The sequence below is a fragment of the Rhinopithecus bieti genome, unplaced genomic scaffold (assembly GCF_001698545.2).
Source record: "Rhinopithecus bieti isolate Rb0 unplaced genomic scaffold, ASM169854v2 scaffold_8211, whole genome shotgun sequence".
NCBI lineage: Eukaryota > Metazoa > Chordata > Mammalia > Primates > Cercopithecidae > Rhinopithecus > Rhinopithecus bieti.
Genome location: NW_016805759.1, coordinates 197,729 through 222,056, shown reverse-complemented (window position 1 = coordinate 222,056; position 24,328 = coordinate 197,729). Strand labels below are relative to the sequence as shown.

The window sequence follows — 24,328 nt, the reverse complement described above, 5'->3', positions numbered from 1 at the left end:
GGACCCTACCTTCACCCCTAACAGACAGATGGGAACACTGAAGCACACAGGGCGCTGGCCTAGGCTGGAAAAGCAGCTCTCACTCCAGTTACCGCAACTCCTTGAACCCAAGCTCTCCTGAAACTTCCAGCTTCCTTTCACTACCTCAGCCCCTGCCCGTCTTTCCTCCACAAGAGACCCAGCCAGCAAGTCCCCCTCCAACCCCTCCAGGAAGGCCACCGCTCCTGTGCCCTAGGAGGGGTCTCTGGCTAAAAGCCTGATTCTCTGAAATATTCCCCCTCATTATCAGCTTTTTTCCAAATCCAAAACACAAAACCCTCAAGTTTTAGAAAACTCGGGTCATTCAGCAAAGTTTCCTCAGTGAGGTCCCCAAACCACCCTGTCCCCATCCCCAGTCCCCAGTCCCAGCTGGTTTCTCTGCCACTCACTGGGATGACCAAGGCTCCAGAAGAAAGGACAGAATCTTGGTAACTCAGTCAGGCAGGGCTACGGAAAGCCCGCCCCAGCACCTTGAGGTGGTCCTAACGCCAGTCTATGCTCAGCTCATCGGAGAGTAAGTCTCAAAGAGGGGAAAAGTACCTGCTTCTCACAGCTGCCCTGGCCTCTCAAAGGCTATGAGCCTTCCTCAGCTTCCAACCAGGCAGCCAAGCGCTCCGGAGAGTTTACAGTTACGGGCAACAGGCAACCGGAGAAGTGGCCCAGAAAAGAGGCCCTCCAGCCCTGCACCCACCCCTGGCCATGCCTGGAGGGGGATATCCTGAGCCATTATTCTCCCCTAGGAACTATCGTCCCCAGAAGGGGATGGAGTTGTTTCAGCCTTGGTCCTCAGACACACCCTGGCATCATCAAAGTGGGAGACAGGATTCTGGCAGGGCCCGGCGTGTAGAAGGTCACAGCAGCCCCATGGCATCTTCCTGGGAGAGGGTGAAAAGGCCATGGACTTTTGAGTCAGATGGTCCTGAGATGAAATTCAGGTTCTGCCATTAATTCATGATTTAACTTAGACAAGTCTTTCACCTCTCTGTGCTTCAGTTTTCTCACCTGGAAATTGGGATCAGTAGCACCTGCCTCATTGGCTGCTGTGAGATTACATGAGTAAAACACCTATGGAAGGGCCTGGCACATAGTAAGTACATGACAAATATGTCCTGTTGGGCCTGACCGCAATGCACCAGGTATAAAGCAGGAGCCTAAATTGCAAAATCAAGCTGATCTTATCCCACTTCAGAAGGGAGGAAATGGGGGGAAGCAAGGCAACCATTAATCGATCCTTTTTCCTAAAACAGGGCACTGTGCTTCAGATGAGAAGGCAGCCTGTGGCTTTGGCATAAATGACTGATGTACATGGTGGCCAAGTGCTAGAGACAGACTGCCTGGATTCCAATCCCATCTTTGCCTCTTGCCGGCTGTGCGGCCATGAGGGGGCTAATTAGCCTATGTTTTCTCACTCTGAATGGGCATTATCACAGTGCCCACCTGAAGGAGCTGTTGTGAGATCACTTCTGTAAAAAGACTCTTGGGGACAGGTCAATGAGCAGTAAGTGCCCAATATCTTTCCACCGTGGTTATTATCTTCACTGTGCAACACTCACTCCCCAAAACAACCTTAAGTCCTCACTCCCTGAGAACTCGAGTTCTGCCTGTAGCCACAAGCACCTTATTTTTGGATACAGTCTCACACCACTGCCCAGGCTGGAGTGCAGCAGTGTGATCTCAGCTCACTGCAACCTCTATCTCCTGGGTTCAAACGAATCTCCTGCCTCAGCCTCCCGAGTAGCTGGGATTACAGGTGCATACCACCATGCCCAGCTAATTTTTATATTTTTAGTAAAGATGGGGTTTCATCATATTGGCCAGGCTGGTCTTGAACTCCTGACCGCAAGTAATCCACCTGCCTTAGCCTCTGAAAGTGCTGGGATTACAGGCATGAGCCACTGCGCCCGGCCCACAAGCACCTTGATGTGGGCCTTGGGCAGCCTCCCTTGAATTTGTGTTTCTAAGAATGTCTCATGCACCCACATCTCCCAAAAGCAACAACAACAACAAAAAGAAAATCACAATGCTCAAGATATGGGGACTGGCTACTAGTGCCTTGGGAACTAGATGGCACTGAGTGAAGCTCTGAGTTAAAGATACACGAGAAGCAAATGCATACTTGTTCCTCCCACTGCAAGACAATCAGAGTGATGAGGAGCAAGGCAGCCACTGCAACCCTCTGGATTCATCCTCCTCATCTGTAGACTAGGTAGCCTTCCACTCCTTGACCCAGGATGTATCACGGAATGACAAGGCCTTGGACACAGCGCAGTCCTCCTAGAGGAGGGCCATGCCACTTCTGTGCAGCTCCAGGACTGGGACAGGGGTGGTGACATTAGAAAAGCAGAGAAGCAAGCGCCTGACCGATAACCATATTTGGTGTATTTTCTTGACTTCAGCATCTTTTATTTTTAGAGGTATGTGTTCCAATTTGGTTGAGGTAGCTGCGGGTTCCTTGTACCTTGCTTAATTTAGGACTTTTTTTTTCTTTTTTGAGGGTGGAGTAGGAGTTAAATACAGCTTTACTCAGCCACCCCCTGGATTCTAAGCCCTAAATTTAACTCCAAAGAAATCTGTCTTGCCCTACTTCATGATTCCAAACCTTAGACAAAAACTATTACTTGTTTCTGCAAATCAGAGAGCCCCGACAACGGAGCACCAGGGAGGTGTGTCCTCTATCCTGGGGTGCTGGGTTGCAACACTGGAGCTGTTGTCAGCTGACTGAGGAGAGGGGCAAGAGGAGGAACAAACGGCCCTACTTTGTGACCTAAATCTTGATGAACATGTCCCCTGGGGAGCCAGGAGAGCTATTTGTACAGCCAGTCAGAATGGCCAGGGTGTGGCCACAAGTGTCCCATTCTAGCAGCCCTAATCTGGCAGCAGGTGTCCAAAAGGATAGGGACAGCCTGGCATCTGATCAGTAGGTGCACTGCATTTGGACAAAAGAATTAACTACCTGTCTCTCCAACCCTGCCCCCAGCCACCTCTCGTTGCTTTTATGCTTAAGGTTTTTTCTTACTTATTACATTCACAATGTTGTGCAACCATCGACACCATGTTCGTAAAACTTTGTCACCACCTCAAACAGAAGCACTATTAGTTATCAACAACCCCCCATTTCTCCCTTCCCTCAGGCCCTAGAAACCTCTAATCTACTTTCTGTTTCTATGTATTTGACTATTCTAGGTATCTCATATAAGTGGAATAAATAGAATTTGTCTTTTGGTAATTGGCTTATTTTACTCAGCATTATGTCTTTGAAGTTCCTCTGTGTTGTGGCATGTGTCAAAATTTCCCTCCTCTTCAGGGCTCAGTAATATTCAATTGTATGTATATATCACATTTTGTTGATCCATTCATCTGTTGATGGAAACTTGAGTTCTTTTCACCTGTTGGCTATCATGAATAATGCTGCAATGAACCTAAGTGTACAAATATCTGTTTGAGCTCCTGCTTTCAATTCCTTTGGGTACATACCTAGAAGTGAAATGGCTGGATCACAGGGTAATGCTGTTTAGATTTTTGAGGAACCACCAAAGCAGGGCAGCCGCACTATTTTACATTCCCACCAGCAATGCACAACACACAAGAGTTCCAATTTCTCCACATCCTCACCAATCCTTGAGCTGTACCCAAGCCCAGGAAACAGCCTTTCCCTCATACTCCAGGATGTCTGCACACTCTTGGGACTGCCTGAGGGGCTTTGGGGTAACAGCAAAGGACTGCAACCTGAGAAGCAACTAGGAGTGTTTCACTCTGGGATTCATTCAGCTTGGTAAAACTCCAGGCAAAAAGCATGAGGGCTGGCTGGGCAGAGTCTTTCCTGCTTCTGAAAATCAGAGTACCTGAAATTGGAGGACGCAGCCAGGTACGCGCTCTCTTACAGGGCTCTGGGCTAAAGTAATAGAGCATTCCTTAGATACTGGGGGACATCAGGGTCTCCAAAGTGCACAGCACTCAATCCTGAGGTGCTCAAGATGACCCACTGCAGTTCTAGAAGAAAACAGTAGAACATCTATTCAGGTTTATTTTTATGCCATCCTTTTACAATTGTGTGTGTCTTATAGGTACATTAGCACAGCAGGTATGTATATAATTTATAAATGAGCATACATGTGTTGGGGCAAATGCTCATTTATTAATGGGATACACATGATTTAGAAAAAAAAAAAAAAGGTTTGGGCCAGACACGGTGGCTCATGCCTGTAATCCCAGCACTTTGGGTGGTCAAGGCAGGCAAATCACTTGAGGTCAGGAGTTTAAGACCAGCCTGGCCAACGTTGTGAGACCCCATGTCTGCAAAATATACAACAACAACAATAAAAAAAATAAGCCAGGTGTGGTGGCGTGTGCCTATAGTCCCAGCTACCCGGGAGACAGAGACACGAGAATCACTTGAACCTGGGAGGCAGAGGTTGCAGTGAGTCAAGATCGCACCACTGCACTCTAGCCTGGGTAACAGAGCGAGACCCTGTCTCAAAAAAAAAAAAAAAAAAGAGAGAGAAGAAGGTTTGAAGACCCCTATCTTAGACCAGTTCCTCCTTTGTTGCTGTTTTTTCCCTCCTAATTTTAACATAGTGTACCAATGGCAATGATAAAGATATCTGGGGGAAATAACTCACAAAACCCAGCACCCTAATCCCCTTGGTGCCTGACACTTCTCTATTGCCAACTCACCTTTGGGCTCTCCTACTCCTGGGGGAAGTGAGAGACAGGCATCTGTAGACAGAGATGCAAGGGGAGGGGAGAATGGGCAGTGTTTTTTCTTCTCCCTGAGACACCCACCCTACTCCAGCCCAAAGCCCAGAAAACGGAGGTCTATAGCTGAGAAGTAAAGAGCTCAGCTTTGGAATCAGAGGTACCTGTGGGTGAGCAGTGGCAACCCCATTAACTTCTTTTTTTTTGAGACGGAGTCTCGCTCTATCGCCCAGGCTGGAGTGCAGTGGCCGGATCTCAGCTCACTGCAAGCTCCGCCTCCCGGGTTTACGCCATTCTCCTGCCTCAGCCTCCCGAGTAGCTGGGACTACAGGCACCCGCCACCACGCCCGGCTAGTTTTTTGTATTTTTTAGTAGAGACGGGGTTTCACGGTGTTAGCCAGGATGGTCTCGATCTCCTGACCTCGTGATCCACCAGTCTCGGCCTCCCAAAGTGCTGGGATTACAGGCTTGAGCCACCGCGCCTGGCCAACCCCATTAACTTCTGAGGCAAATTAGTCTATTTCTTTTGGCCTCGATTTTCTCACCTATAAAATGGCAACATAATACTAAGCATCTATGTCAGTGAGTGGCTGTAAGGAGTAAATGAGAGAGTCCAGATAAATGCACTCAGTGCACTGCCTGCCCAGCACATTCCAACTCTTTTAATAAAACAGGTAGGAAGGGCCAGGTGCAGTGGCTCACACCTGTAATCCCAGCACTTTCAGAGGCCAAGGCATGCAGATCACCTGAGGTTGGGAGTTTTGAGACCAGCCTGGCCAACACAGTAAAATCCCATCTCTACCAAAAATACAAAAATTACCCGGGAGTGGTGGTACATGCCTATAGTTCCAGTTACTTGGGAGGCTGAGGCAGGAGAATCGCTTGAACCCAGGAGGTGGAGGTTGCAGTGAGCCAAGATTGCACCCTTGCACTCGCACTCCAGCCCGGGCGACAGAGCAAGACTCCATCTAAAACAAACAAACAAACAAACACATGCACAAGACACAGGAGAAGGAAAACCCTGGATAGAGGTGGAGAGAGTGAGGACAGATGCAGGACTGGAGGCATGGTTGTATATATGTGTGTGTGTGTGTGTGTGTGTGTGTGTGTGTGTGTGTGCGGGTGTGTGTGTGTCCAGCTGCTCACAGTTATAAGAAACACCGCACTTATCCCACAAACATCTACCAGGCAACCACTAGTGTGACACACCTTGAGGGATGAAGATATGAGTCAGGCAGAAAGTCCACCCTGTGGAGCTCATTTCCAGGGGCCACACTGTGAACCAGAAGCCCACTAGGGCACCGGGAAGAGCAAGCAAGGCTCAAGGGCATCTGGAGTCACTAGTCAAGGCGCACAAGTAAAACTGGGAGCTAAAGCGGAGGGGGCTTAACTGAGATCCAAGGCCTCTAACAAGAGGTACCAATCTGCAGTAACACAAAGCACTGAGAATCCAAGTGGAGTTTTGGCTTCCGTTTCCTTAAATTTTCCATTCAGACTCTTTTTTTCCAACCTTTTGTCTTTTCCAAAGTAAACTCTGCAGAACTTTGTCATCTCAGATATCAGAGCAGAAACTCCATTGCCTGCTTTATTCCTTCAATCAGCCCCACCCCTGCTCTGGCCATGAAGGTTATATTGCTGTCCTCTGACTGGAGCCTGCCTGAATTCAGGCCCCCTTTTCTACTGCCGCCACCTTCTTTGGCTATCTCACAGCAAGAAGAGCTGCCCCAGCCTTGTGGCTTCATGAAGTGGCGAAATGGCTTCCTGGTTTATCTACAAATGGGATATACATTAAACTACTTTTCAGGAACAAGGAGCCAAGCATTAGGGCCTCCTGGAAAAGCCACTGAAGACACGGAGCCCTTCAAACTCTCTCAGTCAGCACAAAATCACTGATTCCAACAGAAACGCAGAAAGCATTCTAAGACACACATGCTCTCGATGTCCTATTTTTTAAAATTCCCTATCTTGTTTTCTAAACTGGCTGTTAAATTTCAGCTCAACAACTCATCAAGTACATTATTAACTGGCAAACACTTCTGTGGCTTTGCTAAAGTTTAGAAATGAACATTCCCATTAAAATATAATTTCTCCAGCAACCTCTAGAATAATGCAGAAACCATTCCATTAGGGCAAACCCCAACTAATCCCACTCCCTACCAGTCAGCCAACACAGGATTTCCCCAAGTTGGCTTCTGTTCTCTTATAGCAAAATAAGCAAAAATCTAGGTGATTCGAATTGACCTTGGGCTGGGTAGCTCTAGGCAGTGCTGGTCACGCTGTGTCTCTGCTACGCAGGGGAAGGTGAGGGGAGAAAACAGCTCTGCTTAATGCCATGAGGCCCTCCATTCTTGGGGCCCACCCCTCACAAGCCACAGTGTAGGCACAAGTCACCTCCTGCCAGAGAGTCCTGGGCCTCACAGCACCCTAAGTCCAGGAGAGAACAGCCCCCACTCCATCACCCCTGCTTTGCCTCCCTCCATCAGCTCCCCTTCCTCAACACTCAGGTGCACTCCAAACCAGCTTTCTCTGACGGATGGGCCAGGAGCCCAGAACAAGCCCCACACAAGCACCTGTTTTATGCTCTCCAGGCACCAGAGTGATTCAGGCACCCCCATTTGACACACACACTTGCCAGCTTGCTGCCTCACCCCACCCCCACCAGCCAACTTCAGACCTTTCTTTAGACTAATTGCCCAGAAAGAGGTACCTATCTAAAGATAAGGAAGTCATTTCCTGTCTGACTACCTCCCATCCTTCCTTGGCATGGAAGGAGGGGCTCAGGGCATATAGGAAAGAGAGAAGGAAGCCTGGAGAGAATGAGGGAAAGAAGAAGGGAGAAGGAGAATAGATAGAACCCCACTTAGCCCAAGCCAAAACCCCAACTGAGATCTAGAGCAGGCAGAGGGAATAGAGTGCTAATGGGCTCCACCCACAGGAAATCATCTAGATGTCAAAGGACAGTTGCCAAGATCCTGAGGGGTGTGGCAAATGCAGCTTGAAGTGAGGAGGCCTCACACACTTGCTGACACTCATCAGTAGAGATCTGCCTCCCTCTCCTCCCAAACAACCACAAGGGAAACTGCTGCAGACTCAGTTCTGGACACAGAGACCCATGCACAGCACACACAAGGCTCCACAGTGGGTCACATGGAAAAGGCTGCTCTCCAGCTCTACTCCTGCTCAACTCGTGGGCAAGCCAACGCCAAGATCAGGCCTCCTCCTGGCCATGTCCGTGGGCTCAGGTGCTTCCAGGGCAAGGCTCCCTGCACTGCCCTCTGTCCTCCAGGGGTCCTCTGGATGCTGTTGTCCAACTCTGTTTCTGCCAGGTCATCTGGGGTGGTTCACCCCATGCCACATCAGATTAATGCAACATACTGCCAGAATTGCATGCCTGCACACCCTCCTTGAAGAGCTGCTTTGTGTTCCTTGCTTATAATGGAAAAAAACAATTTTTGCAGCTGAACAACACAATTTGGAGTCTTCAGTAGAGCAATGGAGGCCAAAGCCATCCAGCACACCCATGACTCCCCCACCACCAAGAGCGCTTGCATGCAATGGCTGGCATGATAGGCCTGCAAACTCAACAAGGCTTATAGGGATTTCCCATGCCCCGCTTGACACTCTATACACTGCAGACTCCTCAGGAACATGCTAGTGCCTGACAGCCTCCAGAAACGGATCTACCACTGCTTTCTCTAATATGCCCCCCATACCCACCTATGCCAAGAAGTTCTTAATGTCTAACCTAGGTCCTTCCTACTTAAGTCCATTTAGGGCCTCAGTAAAAAAGCAGAATGTGTGATGTCCTTCCTGGTGACCTTTAATATAACATGAACCCAGAAGGCTGAACTTATGGGCCATGCAAAGGAAACTGAAGGGGTTTTAAGGTGTGGGGGAGGAGATCAGAGAAGATTCTGGTTCTTTTGATGCAACTGACTGCCTGGAGCTGTCTCACTTTCCCATCTCCCATCCCTACCACGCCCAAATGTCAGTTGCATCATACCATCTGACTGCAGAGTGCTTGAGCTATGAGGGAGAAGCAGGAAGTCAGATGACAGAATTAGAGCTAAAAGATCTTAACAAGCTGATTCTCTGGACCCAATACAGCCATATGGAATCTAACAGGGATAAGCTTAAAGACCTAAATTTGAGATCAACAGTTTAAGAGGAAAGAAAGAGGCTGAGCAGCAGCGCTTGATGTATATGATTACATCTTAATAGGGAACCTATTTTGATTTTAGGTTGAATTAATTAAAGTATGATATTGAGGAAAAGACAGATGATGGTCCCATGCTATTCTGAGCTGGCCGGTCACCAATTCTACATGTTGCAATATGATGGACATGTGTTGCTGATATGCATCCCTTCACTGGCAGAAGTCACACCTCCCACATTGTCATGCTGCAACTGTCAGCCACCACGCTCTACCCCTAGGATGGGCCCATGTTCCAAGTAGGGATCATAATCTCCCCTAAGAAGAGATGTATAGCTCCTGGGAGAATGAGCATTTCTCTTCCTTGACAAAAGGGTTAGCAGACTTGAAAGATGGAGAAGGCAGGGGCCCCAAAATGCCCTTTGAGCGCCAGAGTCCAACAGCACCAAGGCCAGGTCAGGATTATACTGGGAGTTCCCAGGTACTGGTGCCAATAGCTTTCCTTTTCTCTTGAAGCTAGTTTAAGTTGGGTTTCTGTCATTTCCACATGAAGAGCTTACTAGTACATACACTATAAGAGGATTACAGCTAAAGGGGAATATGCCCAGAGTGACGTCAAAGACAACAAGTAAACTAAAAGCCATGTTTCATGAGGGAACAAGGATGATTTAACTTGGAAAGGAAAACACATAGGGCCATGTAGGAGCCTCTTCAAACACTTAAAAGGTGAAAACTTGTTCTATGTGGGGACAGAGGACAGACCCAGGACATTGGTAGAGGTTACAGAAAGGGGGTTTTCTCAGAACTTTGAATAATACAACAAAACAGATGAATCTGAACCTACCTCCTACTCCACTTCCCCAGACTCACTGGAGTAAAGCAATTCCCTTTCTCACACAAAGTCATTTCTTATCTTGAGCAAATGGCAACTTCTACAAGCCTCAGTTTCCAATCTGTATAATGGGGATAATAATCCTCCCTACCAGCTTCATGGTGTTATTTTAAGGATCAAAAGAGAAAATGTAGGCTGAGCACAGTGGCTCACTCCTGTAATACTAGCACTTTGGAAGGCTGAGGCAGGGAGAATTGCTTCAGTCCAGGAGTTCAAGACCAGCCTGTGCAACAAAGTGAGACCTTATCTCTGTAAAAAAAATTAAAAAAAAAAAAAAAGCCAGATGTGGCGATGTGTGCCTGTAGTCCCAGATACTAGGGAGGTTGAGGCAGGAAGATCGCTCGAGCCCAGGAGGTCTACGCTGCAGTGAGCCATACTCGCACCACTGCACTCCAGCCTGGGCAACAGAATGAGACCTTGTCTCAAAAGGTAAAGATATATATATATATTATATATATGTATTTTGAATTTATCTTGAAAAAAACAACTGGAGATGGTTATAAAGACAAGGGTGTTTATGACAGCATTGTTCATAATAAAGAAAAAAACTGGAAACCTAATGTCCAACAATTGAGGATCAATTATAAAAATCAGATACTTGCTGGACGTGGTGACTCACACCTGTAATCCCAACACTTTGGGAGGTCAGGAGATCGAGACCATCCTGGCTAACATGGTGAAACACTGTCTCTACTAAAAATACAAAAAATTAGCCAGGCGTGGTGGCACGCATCTATAGCCCCAGATACTCAGGAGGCTGAGGCAGCAAAATTGCTTGAACCTAGGCAGCAGAGGTTGCAGTGAGCCAACATCGTGCCACTGCACTCCGGCCTGGGCAATAAAGTGAGACTCTGTCTCAAAAAAATAAACAAAAAAACAAAAAAACTAGATACTGTGCAGCAACTGGAAATCACATTGTAGAAAAACAATTAAGTGTCTATGACAGATTAGTTAAGGAAGCAAGAATCAAAATTATATGTACAACATGATCCTAACTTTATAAAATTTATATTTGCAATGAGAAAAGACAGGAAGAAACAAATGTTAATAGTAATTAAACCTACAGGATTATGAATACTTTTTCCTTCTTGGGGCTTTTCTCTGCCTTCCTAATTATACAATAAATATGTCATCTTTTAAAATCAGAAAAAGTTATATATGCTTTAAAGTGCTTTATCAACTATAAAGAGCTATGCAAACAAAGCAATGTGGGTGTCAAATAAGGTCTCCCGGACTTTTCTGATCTGAACATAGCAATAAGTCCTTGATTACAGAACATCTTACTGTGTTTTTAACAGACAGAAACAGATGAGTATCATAAAGAAAGCACTTCAGTCTTAATTCAAAAGACCCAGATCTAAAATTCTGCATGACCTTTACACAAGTCAATTTCTTCACCAATAAAAGGAGGAGAGTGACAATATAGCTTTGTATGCAAGTGGATTTAAACATTCATTGAGAACCTCCAAATTCCAGTCTGTTTCATAATTTTCTTTTATCTACTAATGTACGGGGAACAGTTTCCATGTCCTTAGTTAATATTTCACAGCACCATTTTTAATAGATGCATAATAATCCACTGTACAGAGGTATCATGACTAATTTAGCTAATGAGTGACAAAAGTTTTTTGTTTGGTTTGGTTTCTGAAATACAAATATTTAATCTCTTCAGCACCCTTTCCAGGTTAGGTGAGTTCCAAGTGCTGAACTATAGGATACGCTCAATAATGTAAGCTGTTATTACGACCACAACCACTATTACTATTACCACACAGGTGCCAGGGACATATCCAAGTTTAGTTGAGTATTTGGGGTTTTGTTAAATGTTTCTCTGGAACCCAAGAAAGGCCAGGGCAGGAGATACATATTTGAAGTATTATCTGGGTACAAATACAGAGAAAACATTTTATTCTATTTTATTTTTTCTCTTATAGTTTTTTTAAATATCTTTTTTTATTTTTAGGTCAAGGGATATTTTCACAGATGTCATTAAGGACTCTTATCATTTTCCTTTTTTTTTCCTTTTTATTGAGACAGGGTCTCACTCTGTCCTCTAGGCTGGAGTACAGTGGCACCATTTCAGCTTACTGCAACCTCTGCCTCCTGGGTTCAAGCAATTCTCATGCCTCAGTCTCCCAAGCAGCTATGATTACAGGCATGTGTCACCACACCTGGCTAATTTTTGTATTTTTATTAGAGACGAGGTTTTTTCATGTTGGCCAGCTGGTCTTGAACTCCTGGCCTCAAGTGATCCACCCTCTTCGGCCTCCCAAAGGGCCAGGATTACAGGCATGAGCCACCATGTCCAGCAAATTTACTTTAAGGTTTTGAGACAGGGTCTCACTCTGTCTCCCAGGCTGGAGTGCAGTGGCATGATCCTAACTCACTGCAGCTTCAACCTCCCAGGCTCAACTGATCCTCCACCTCAGCCTCCCAATTAGCTGGGACTACAAGCACACACCACCATGCTCAGCTAATTTTTGTATTTTTTGTACAGATGGGGTTTTGTCATGTTGTCCAGGCTGGTCTTAAACTCCTGAGCTCCAACAATCCTCCTGCCTCAGCCTCCCAAAGTGCTGGGATTACAGGTGTGAGCCACTGCGCCTGGTCAAAACATATTTTAAAATCTTGCCTCCTTGTTTGCCAAACACCTCTGAACATAAATAGCCGTTAACTCACCAATACAATTATACATGTGCTGTGACTCAGCAGCTGGATTTTCATAAATGCCTAAAAAACCAGACACCTCTGGCCAGTAACCATACACTTTGCCATAATAAAACAAAGTGTTTCCTAAAGAGGCATAAGCCCCAAGGCCTCCAGAAAAATCCATGGACCTAGGTGGTTTTTTAAAAAGAAAGTGGACTAATAGTCAAAAGAGAGAGGCTTGACTCTTGCTTGCTCCTTCCTTGAATCAAAGACCTTCTGTTTCCCTTTTTCTCCATTTCTGGCCCATCTGCCTGGGTAGGCCCACGTTGGAAAGCACCATATGACCCAAAAAGTGCCTGGATGTGTACTTTTATGTACTTTATGGTCTCCCTCTGATCCCATCAGGCACTTGCCAAGCCCCAGATCAGCCCTCTTACAGTGCCTTCCAGCCCCGTCTTCCCTCCAGATGGGTAAGAACATGGGCCACTAGAAAGCCATCACCGCACTGTTCAAATCATGCCCCACACAAGGTAAAGAGGTGATGTGGGAGCCAGAATCCCAACCAAAGGGCCACCAACACAAAGACATCAGACTTGGCAGGAACCACCGCACAGGGCTCCCAGATTGACCGCCTTCACACCACCATGCAACCGCCTCAAACTCTCCTCTGATGGCAGCAGAGGTGAGAAGTTTCTCTTGGATGGGTAAACTTTCTAGAAAAATGAGGTATCCTCCCCCTCTCTCCCTCCACCACTCTACACTTTAAACAAACCATGGCCAGAAGAATCACCCTCAAACTTTCCCACCATGTCAACTCCTTGTTCAAAAGCTTACAATAGCTCCTCATTACTCAGAGAATCAGACAGAACTCCTCGATCCAGTGCCCAAGGCTTCCTGACCACCTGCCTCCTTCCCTTTCCAAACAGGCTCCCACTTCTCAAACTCATGGCCCTTTTAAAGGCCATGCACTCTGCTGAATCATGGTGTGAAAGAGTCTAACCACATGGTTCTCAACCCTGGCTGCCCACTAAAATCACTTGGGGGCTTAAAGGAAAATACTGCCAGGGACAAACCTCAAGATTCTCATTCAACTGCAGGTGAGGCCTGGGGATCAGTGAGGGACAGGAACTTAGACTGAGCAGCTGCTTCCCATGATGGGCCCTGTGCTTTGAGCCCACCCTGTCTGCCCTCAAAGTCCATGCCCTTCCCTGTCACCACTCTGCCCTCCAACCTGAGTCTCCCTCCGGAGTTTTCCTCCCCATCCACTGTGAGTATAAAACATGAAAGGCCCTGCTCAATCTGGGTGACTATCCGCTTCTGCCACATCACCCACTTCCTCCCTGTGGACCAGCCCAGTCCAGGTTACTCTTGGACACCCCCAGGACATTCCTGCTGTTGTCTTGAGCCTGCATGACCGCTCTCCCACCTTCCACCAAAGGGTTCTTCTTTATCATCACAAACTTTTTGCAGTGTCAATGTTATTTAACAAGCACAGTTTTATTTGTTTTAAACTTTCTACTCAAAGAAAATTTAAGACTCACTTAAAAATTTAAAAATAGTTCAAGCCAGATGTGGTGGCGCACGCCTGTCATCCCAGCCATGTGGGTAAGATTCTCAGGTGGGAGGATTACCTGAGCCCAGGGAGGTCGAGGCTGCAGCAAGCCATGATTGTGCCACTACACCCTAGCCCAGGTGACAAAGGGAGACCCTGCCTCCAAAAAACAAACAAAAAAAATTGTTCAGAGAATTCTTGTGTACCCATCAACCAGCTTCCCTCAGTGATAACATGTTACATTACTATAGTGCAATTGTCAAAAACAGAAAAATTGACATGGTAATACTATTAACTAAACTACAGACCTCACAGAGATTTCACAGGTTTTTATATATACTATGTATATATATACAGTTCTATGACATTTTATCACATGCATACATTCATGTGTGCAACACCAAAATCAGGACACAGGACGGTTCCACCACTTCAAAGACTCTCTTCTAAGTCTTCCGCTGATCTGTTCTCCATTACTATAATTTTGTCATTTCAAGAATTTTTTATAAATGAAATAATATACTATATAACCTTTTGAGATTGGCTTTTTTAAAAATTCAACATAAGCATGCATTTATTTTGTGATCAGTTACCACAGTAAAGATACTCCCTGTTGGAAAACAACTCCAAAAAATCTTATCCATTACTGGCTAAGTAAATCATAATTCAACTATATAATGAAATCATATACAGTCACTAAAACTTATGAGATAAACATAAATTAAATGCACGTACATTTTTTCAAATACACAGTCGGCTCTCCATATCCATGGGTTCCATGTCAGAGAACCCATGGATATGGAAGCCCACCGTAAGAAACTTGAGCATCCACTGATTTTGCTATCTGTGGGGGCTCCTGGAACCAATCCCCAATGGATTCCAAGAGAGATAACTACATACTTGAGTGAGAAAATACAAAATTATATATTATCCCATTTTTGTTAAAACACACATATAAATATATAGATACACAGAGATAGACAACAAAATGTTAACAGGGATTATCTCTGGGTGATAGGGTTACATGGGATTTCTATTTTCTTCTTGTTACTTGTCTGCATTGTCTAAATTTACAACAGTAAATATAAATAACTTTATAACTTTTTTAAATGCTTGAAGTAAAGCCCCAATTTTGCCACCTTTAACGCTTCCAGCCACAATCACGTTCTTCTCTCAGCTAGCAAAGTAGTGTGTGTAGGTCTCCATTCTAGGACTCACATTATTCAGAGGCTCAGCACAGCTGCTTGTGGGCCAGCTGGCCCCCACCTCAGGAAGGGGCTGCATTCATGAATGGTCTGCATCCCTCTGGCCCCTTTTGGCCCAGCCCTTGCCAGGCATAGGTACTCATCAATGGATCTGAGGCTGCAACCATACCAGGAGCTATTTGGCCAGAGCCCCAAGGCTCAAAAAGAAAGCCTCTGGAATTTCTCAGGGTATTTGGCATTCTAGAGTGAGTGACATCTTGGTCCCCACTACCTGGGCCTTCAGAAATAAGGCCTGGGAGTAAGCTATGAACTTTGGGAAATTGGCAAACATCAGAGGCCATGCAATGTCTCTTTGAAATTCTGATGTGGGGGCCTCACTAGCCCACAGAAGAAGGGAGAGTGCTCCTCTGTGGTTTGCCCTATTTAAAATGGTTTTCTTATTCAATTTCTAATAGTCTACCCTACTCCCCTTGTTTCCTCCAGCTCCCCACTTCCCTCACTCAAGGGGAGAAAACAGGCTAGAAAGGCTGGCTCAGCCACAGCACAGAGCCAGTGTGGTATGGGGCCAGAATGCTAACAAGCACAGAGACATAGCAATATGCCATACAACTTGAAGGAATTTCCCCAACTTCTGTGAGGCCCCATTTAACTTCCCTCTTATGAAGCGGGTTGGACTAGCTGCTATCTAAAATCCCCAGCCCTCTAGGCGAGATCTGTCCCAGACCTTCCTCTGTAAGACCACACCTCTGCAAAGAGAAGTAATGCTTTCCTTCTAGTGGCACAACCAAGGTATGGAACAAACTGTTTAATTAGTGTGGTTCAGATGTCTTCCTGTCATTTTTTTGGTCTCACATGACATTTATTTTCAAAGCCAGACCCAAAGTGGGGGATCATGCCTGCTTAGCTCACTACCATAAGCCTAGCTCATGTGCCGTGCTAGGCACTCAATAAATAATTGCTGAATGGATGCATACACGTATGCTTGCATGCCAGCCATTCAAGTTGGGCACCTGGCAGTGTGCAGTTACACTCCAGGACACAGCACACACAGCTATCTGTTTCTTCCTACCACCACACTGTCCAAGTCAAGACCTGAGATCCCCCAGTGCACCTCAGCCAGGGCATCCCTATCCCTCTCACTACTAATCTTGCAGATGGGTAAACTTTCCAGAAAAATGAGGTAACCTCCCTCCACCACTCTACACTTTAGACAAACCATAGCCAGAAGAATCACCCTCAAACTGTTTCCCACCATGTCAGCTCCTTGTTCAAAAGCTTACGACAGCTCCTAATTACTCAGAGAAATCAGACAGAACTCCTCGATCCAGTGCCCAAGGCCTCCCAACCACCTACCTCCTTCCCTTTCCAAACAGGCTCCCACTTCTCACCTTCAAAAGCCCCCACTTCAGCCCAGACCTTCCACTGTCACACATTGCTCACACCTCTCCCTCCTCAATGAAATCTTCCCCACCCACGTCAGTCCTGCTAGCTGCACCTTTTCAGACTTCCTCTACCTCTCGTTTTCTATGCCCCTATGTATCCCTCCCCATCCCCTGCTGTATCTCTTTAGATAAGAATGAATGACTTCAACCAGATGGTTAAATAGACAAGGACAGTGTCACCCTCTTCTCCATATACCCTCAGTGTCCAGCACCATGCTGTTTACACAGCAGATATGAAATAAATACCTAGCTGGTTAACGCCCATCCTGCCCAACTCAGCGCCTCCCACCCCTCTCCCATCACCCCAGTGCCAAACCTACACAGCAACTGTGTCTAACTCCCCAGACTGTGGCCCAGTAGCTGCTCTAAGATCCTTGGTAACTAGAGCAAGGCACATAGCATGGTCAAATCCTCGCTTTGTCAGTTCCTAGCTGGGCAACTTAAACAAGTTATTCAACCTCTCTGAGCCTTGGTATCCTTGTCTGTAAAATGAGGTAGAGTATTTCCCTCATCTCCGGTCTGCTGTGAGGAAGAAACAAGACAACATCAGGGGCCCAGCACCCAGCAGACTTGAGGCAAGGCTTTCCCTCCCCTTTTGCCATTCCAACAAAAAACCACTGGCAGAGATCTTGTGCATGAAAACCGGTTGGACAGCAGACACACCTCATCTCCCCTCACCTCCAGCTGGCTCCCTAAGATAGAGGAAACAAAGCCTGAATTTACTCCAGCTCTCCTCAAGCAGGGAGGTCTCTGGAAGAGGTCTTTGTTAACACAACTTTAGTTTAAAAGCCTCTTTATGGGCCAGACACAGTTTCTATTTTGTAAGAGAGGGAGAATCAGCCTACAGCTTAATATCACTTAATGCTGATAACGAGGCCTTTTGTTCACGTACCTCAATTAAATTCTGCAGTAATTAGTGGCCACCTACTCCTATTGCTTGAAGGAAACAAAAGCAAGGCATGGTCCTTGTTCACAGATATCTGATGCCAAACAGTTATATGAGTAACAAGAGAGAGAAAGTCAATCACAGGGAAAGAGGTATAGCAGGCCTGAGCAAACCCAACCATGATGGGCTTTAGAACCACAGAGAATAATGGCAAAGTGGTAGCAGGCTAGATGCTGCACGTGTGGTTTTCCATTCTTTCATTTGATGTATGTATCTTACTGTATTCAGAAACATAGATCTGCAGCATCATTTAATAGTTGGATGGTACCGAAATTTCATTAACAAGTTCCTAATGGATGGCCCGTTAGGTTGTTCGCAATTTCTTAGTATTACAAACAAGTTGCAATGAACATCCCTGTATGTATACCTTTGCAACTTGTCTACCTACTACCCTGGAAGGATGGAGTCACCATAGTGATGGAACTGCTGGGTGTCTGTACTTTTGATTACCTCAATAAGCAATGAAATTATCCAATGTGCATATACAGAGTTTACCCTTTCCCAAAGCATATACATATAAATACACACAAGTACCCATACAAATATGCCTCCCCTTGTCTCCCACGCCCACACCCTGCTGCAGTTCAGGCCTGTATCATCTCTCATTTTATGGTCACAGGGGTCCTCTTACAGGTCTCCCTCCCCGGCCACCAGAACAAGACTTGTAAAGTACCAACCTGATTTTTTTGTTGTTGTTGTTTTGTTTTGAGACAGAGTCTTGCTCTGCTGCCCAGGCTGGAGTGCAGTGGCACAATCGTGGCTCACTGCAACCTCCGCCTCCCAAGTTCAAGCAATTCTCCTGCCTCCCGAGTAGCTGGGACTACAGGTGCGCTACCACGCCTGGCTAATTTTTGTTTTCGTTTTTTTTTTTTTTTGAGACGGAGTCTCGCTTTGTCGCCCAGGCTGGAGTGAGTGCAGTGGCACCATCTCGGCTCACTGCAAGCTCCNTCTGTACTTTTGATTACCTCAATAAGCAATGAAATTATCCAATGTGCATATACAGAGTTTACCCTTTCCCAAAGCATATACATATAAATACACACAAGTACCCATACAAATATGCCTCCCCTTGTCTCCCACGCCCACACCCTGCTGCAGTTCAGGCCTGTATCATCTCTCATTTTATGGTCACAGGGGTCCTCTTACAGGTCTCCCTCCCCGGCCACCAGAACAAGACTTGTAAAGTACCAACCTGATTTTTTTGTTGTTGTTGTTTTGTTTTTGAGACAGAGTCTTGCTCTGCTGCCCAGGCTGGAGTGCAGTGGCACAATCGTGGCTCACTGCAACCTCCGCCTCCCAAGTTCAAGCAATTCTCCTGCCTCCCGAGTAGCTGGGACTACAGGTGCGCTACCACGCCTGGCTAATTTTGTTTTCGTTTTTTTTTTTTTTTTGAGACGGAGTCTCGCTTTGTCGCCCAGGCTGGAGTGAGTGCAGTGGCACCATCTCGGCTCACTGCAAGCTCCGCCTCCTGGGTTCACGCCATTCTCCTGCCTCAGCCTCCGAGTAGCTGGGACTACAGGCACGGACCACCACGCCCAGCTAATTTTTTGTATTTTTAGTAGAGACAGGATTTCACCATGTAGGCCAGGCTGGTCTCGAACTCCTGACCTCGTGATCCGCCTGCCTTAGCCTCCCAGAGTGCTGGGATTACAGGCGCGAGCCACCACGTCCAGCCTCCCTATCTGATTCTTTACTTGAGTGCCTCAAATCATTCCACCTCCACCCCCATCACCTTCACAGCAAAGCTCCAACCCCACCTTCAGGGTAAGACAGTTATTCCCATTTTATAGACATGGGATCTGAGGTCCACCTTGCTCAAGGTCACACAGTCAGTTAGTGACAGAACCAAGATGATGCCCTAGCTCTCCTGACTATTAAACCCAATAATAGGGGAACTGAGGTGGCATAAACCATTTATCACCATAGCTCCCTGAAACTAAAACTTTCCATTCTTTTTTCCCCAACTCTTTCTAAAGAGTTTTAGCATTTTCATTGTTTTCAATGGAGATATACTTGTAAAATACTCAAACTTTGAGAATTTGGCCCTACAAAGTCACCAATATTAAAAACAAAAAAAAAGTCATATTTCCTCCTTCTTTTACAGAGATTGGTTTCTCTGGCTAATCTCGAGTCACAGCAATTCTCTTTGGTCTACCAATATTTCTCCTCATTTGGCTATCTAGTGACTGATTAACTCACAGGCAAGTCCATCATAAGCAACTAGGTCTGTGTACACAGGCTGGGTCTCCACATCTTGTAAGGCTAATCTGTGTCTGCCCCCAGCTATCCCACAAGGAGTGGCCACACTGGGAGATACAGTCAATGGCTGAGAAGCAAGGGGTCCTGCCACAGGCAGACTAGAGGGAGGCAGAAATGGCTACGGCCCACAGCAATGACCAACAGCCACAGGAAGTGCAAGACAGAACAAAGGAACCCCTACTTAGACCTCTCTGATCCATGGAACCTCTTCAGTGCTTGTTTCCTTCAAAGAAACTCAGTTCAGCATTGAGTCTAGAAAGACAGACATTCCAAACAGAACATGGGAAGAATCGCAATAGCAAGAACAGCTAGCGTCTGTTGAGCACTCGCAGCATGTCAGACACTGTACTCAAGGCTTTGTGTGGATTATCTCATCAATAAGCCTATGAGACGGATACTAGTCTGAGGTCATGTCTAGGGCCACACAGTTAGTGGTGGAGCCAGGATTCAAACCAGAGCTGGTCCCACAGAGAGAGCCTGGCAAGTGGGCTCTCCACAGGCTGGCCCATGGGGAAGAATGGTAAGGAAATCCCCAGACAGTCCCCGGTCCACTCTGTTTTCCTGGATCCACAGCTGCCTTCCACAGGGCAATCCTGGCAGAAGGCAGAATGCTCAGTAAGGCGTGGAGGATGAAAGCAGATGAGACATCAGAGAAGAACATGCAGTTCTTTGAGGTAGTTATATTTTTCTTTGGTTTGGTTTGGGGGGGATAGGGGAATAAAAAAACAGCAAGATGGGCAGGGACAGTGGCTCATGCCTAAAATCCCTGCACTTTGGGAGGCCAAGGTGGATGGATCACCTGAGGTCAGGAGTTGAGACCAGCCTGGCCAACATGAAGAAACCCCATCTCTACTAAAAATACAAAAAATTAGCTGGGCGTGGTGGTGTGCACCTGTAATCCCAGCTACTCAGGAGGCTGAGGCAGGAGAATCACTTGAACCCGGGAGGTGGAGGTTGCCGTGAGCCAAGATGGCACCACTGCACTCCAGGCAACAAGAGCAAAACTCCATCTCAAAAAAAAAAAAAAAAACAAAAAACAGCAATATAGGACCCAATGATGAAGGGTCTCACATATCAGTGTCCACTTTGGAGCTAATCTAAAAGAACACTAAGTACCTTATGCTGAGCACATAGTAGGCCTTTGATACCTTTAATAAACGTTAAGTCCCTTCTCTTTATGCAGAGAGGTCAATGGGGACTCACTGAGGCTGTCTAGGACAGGGAGTGACAAAAGCAAATGTACATTTTAGAAAGAGTGTTGTTCTGTTCCTCCTGCAGGCTCAGATGAGGCCCTTACAAGGAATGGAATATTGATGATCAGGACATAAGATTAAAATGACAAAATATAGTGATGAAGGCCCTTATCAGGTATTTACTATATGCCAGGTATGATTATCCTGAGCACTTCATATATGTTAACTTCATTTAATTCTCACAATGATTCTATGAGTAGATACTAGTATTATCCCCAATTTGCAGATAAGAAAACTGAGGCACAGAGAGTTTCAGCTGACAGTGCTACCACCAGGATTCCAACCCAGTTGGCCTGACTTCAGAGCCAGTGTTCCTGACCACCCTGGTCCACAGAAGAGAGGAGCTTTCTGGAACACCTGCTGCTCTTCGCCCCTCAGTGATGCTCCAGACCAGGCTACAGGATGTCTCCCAGCCCCTCCAGCCCGCTACCCCCTCCCTTTCTCTCACTATTGCCAGTCAGCCCAATGCAAACCATGCCCTGGCTAGAAACACCATTTTCCCCCAAGAGGCTGCTAATAGTAGATGGGGTTGGGGGGCAGGGGAGAAGGAGCTGCAAGAACTTGGCTCTGGAGTTGCAAAGAGAAAAATGAAGGAACGAGGAGGAGTGGGCCACCAGATCCCCACAGATTCCAGGGTGGAAAATGTCCAATTAAAATGCATTCTGCCGGAGCCCAGCAGCAGCATTTCAACAGAGCCACCATTGTCTCCGTCTGAACTGCTGCTGTCCACAGCCCAGCAAGTGGCAACCAAACACGCTGTCGTCATGGAGCCGGAATGTAGGGTCCTGGCCCTCCCCGAAGGCACCAGAAACACTGCTCTGTTTACCCACGTTGCCCTTATTTAAAAACAAAACAAAAAGCCCCACTCCACCCTCGGCCGGGCCCTTCGGCATGCAAGACACTGGGAAGGACAGACAGTGGTGACAGGACACTCCATATGCCAGCTGTGTGAGGCAGGTCTGCCAGAAGATTCCCAATGATCTGGCCAGGCTGGGAGGAACAAGTCTCCCCCAGGAAGCTGGGAAAGTACTTTGGGGAATATATAAAAATCAGATACAAATAGATATCTGAATGGGGCATAAACAAACTGTTAATGCCTTGGAAGGGCCCCAAGCCCCTTTAGAAAAGCTTTATGCCCAAAGAATTTGGCCAAGGGCTTGAGTCTAGGTCACTGTTAATGCAGACTCCCTGCATAAATCAGAAACCCTGCAGGGCAGACAGGCCTGTGTGTCCAGCCAACTCTGGGACACAGGCAAGCTTGAGGCCAGCCAGCCGCCCCTGGCTACAGCATCTGGCCCCCACCCCAACCCAGGAAAGGGGTGCAAGGGCCTAAAGCCTGGCTCATCCGGTGCTGAGCCCAGAAACAGAATGTCCAGGGTGACTGGCACATTCAAAGTGCTCACTGTCTGTGTCTCGCTCTAGAGATCTCAAAGACAGGTTTAATCGGGAACCCTAGACCAAAGCAGGAAGTGGTGCTCAGAAAGCCATTCATCAGCTCTAGGCCACTGTGAAACCCATGGTACCGGAGCCCCAAACAAACCAGTTTTAAAACTCATCCTCCTGTGTAGCTCTCTGACCTCTGGCACCTGTGTCCATGACCTGACCCAGGCACAGGTGGCCCTCCATGCTTTGGCTCGGGTCTACCTCTCTTACCGCTCAGACTTTACCTCCCTCACTATGCCTTACACACACACACACACAGAGAGAGAGAGAGAGAGAGAGAGAGAGAGAGAGAGAGAGAGAGAGAGAGAAACTCCCAACTACTCCAGAGATACTGAACTACCTAGGATTCCTGGACTCCACACACTATTTCAAGACACTGCCTTACCTTCTGACTCAAAGGCCTTTCTTCCCTTCCTGACCTGGCTCACCCCTCACCCTTCAGGACCCCACTCAAGCATCATGTGCTCTATTAAGCTTTCCTGGGCCTCGTACCAGATGATCCGGCTGAGTAACAGAGCAAGAGCTGAACAGAGCCTCTTGGGACACCAGTAAACCTTTCCTTCATGGAGGTAGCATAGGGGATGGGTAGGGTGGAGAGGACTATAACTGACCCCCTCTTATTTCAGAACCAAAAGCAATGGGGGAAATCAGAGCAGAGAAGATTTCAGCTCAACCTGAAATGGAACTTCCTACCAATGAGAATGTGACAATTACAGGAGGGGCTCCCTTGTGAGGTAGTGAACTCTCCGTTATCCAAAGTCATGGAGCAGAAGCAGTTTGGTCAGCACTGCTGTCGAAGGAGTCTCTATATCAGGTGAATAGGCAAACCACATCAGACTATGTGAGAGGCTTGAGACCTTTCCATAAAGGCCTCAGATTCCAGGGATGGAGGGAGGCACTAAGGAGGGATGCCCACAGTGAAGTCTGGGAGGAGGAGGGCAGCTCTGGGGTACAGCTGCAGCACCTCCTGGGAACCCTGGCAACCAGATGGGAAAAGCAGAATTCCATGGGGCAGCTGATGTGGCGTTTCTCATTTACTGGCAGCTTCTAGCCTCCAGGTTGAGCTGCCCAGTCTAGGTTTGTGGAGGCCAAGACTCTTCTCCTGTCTCCACTCCCGCACCACCACCATGCCTCACCATGACTACTGAACAGAAGATCCAGGCAGGAACAGCCAAAGAATCAGTCACCTTCTCCCTGCTCATTCCCAAGCCCAAGACTCATCATTGTCCACCTCAGGGAGAAGGCACCCTGGATGCTGTAGCTCCCAAAAGGGCAGAAGGTAGGTGGAATGAGATCCCAGGCCAAGACTAGCAGGCACCCAGGTCCATCTTTAATAACATTACCCCAGCCTAGGCAACATGGCAAGACCCTGTCTCTGCAAAAAAATTTTAACAATTAGCCAGGCATGGTGGCATACACTTGTGGCCCCAGCTACTCAGGAGGCTTAGGTGAGAGGGTCACTTGAGCCCGGGAGGTCGAGGCTGCAGTGAGCCATGATCGCACCACTGTACTCCAGCCTGGGCAACAGAGTGAGACCCTGTCTCAAAAAATAATAAACAATAAAAAGAATTTAAAAATAATATTATCGGCCGGGCGCGGTGGCTCAAGCCTGTAATCCCAGCACTTTGGGAGGCCGAGACGGGTGGATCACGAGGTCAGGAGATCGAGACCATCCTGGCTAATATGGTGAAACCCCGTCTCTACTAAAAAATACAAAAAGCTAGCCGGGCGAGGTGGCTGGCGCCTGTAGTCCCAGCTGCTCGGGAGGCTGAGGCAGGAGAATGGCGTGAACCCGGGAGG

At 47.0% G+C, this 24,328-nt stretch overlaps 1 protein-coding gene and 1 long non-coding RNA gene across 6 annotated transcripts in view; one reads left to right on the top strand and one right to left on the bottom strand.

Moving 5' to 3' along the window:
- PLEKHA7 (pleckstrin homology domain containing A7) overlaps window positions 1–24,328 on the bottom strand; it is a 238,946-nt gene that overhangs the window by 181,077 nt on the left and 33,541 nt on the right. The gene's annotated exons all lie outside the window — the stretch shown is intronic.
- LOC108530627 (uncharacterized) overlaps window positions 23,295–24,328 on the top strand; it is a 5,629-nt gene continuing 4,595 nt past the window's right edge. The window contains exons 1-2 of the long non-coding RNA XR_001885912.1: window positions 23,295–23,342; window positions 23,573–23,807. This is a non-coding gene — a long non-coding RNA (uncharacterized LOC108530627). The remainder of the gene's footprint in view (window positions 23,343–23,572; window positions 23,808–24,328) is intronic.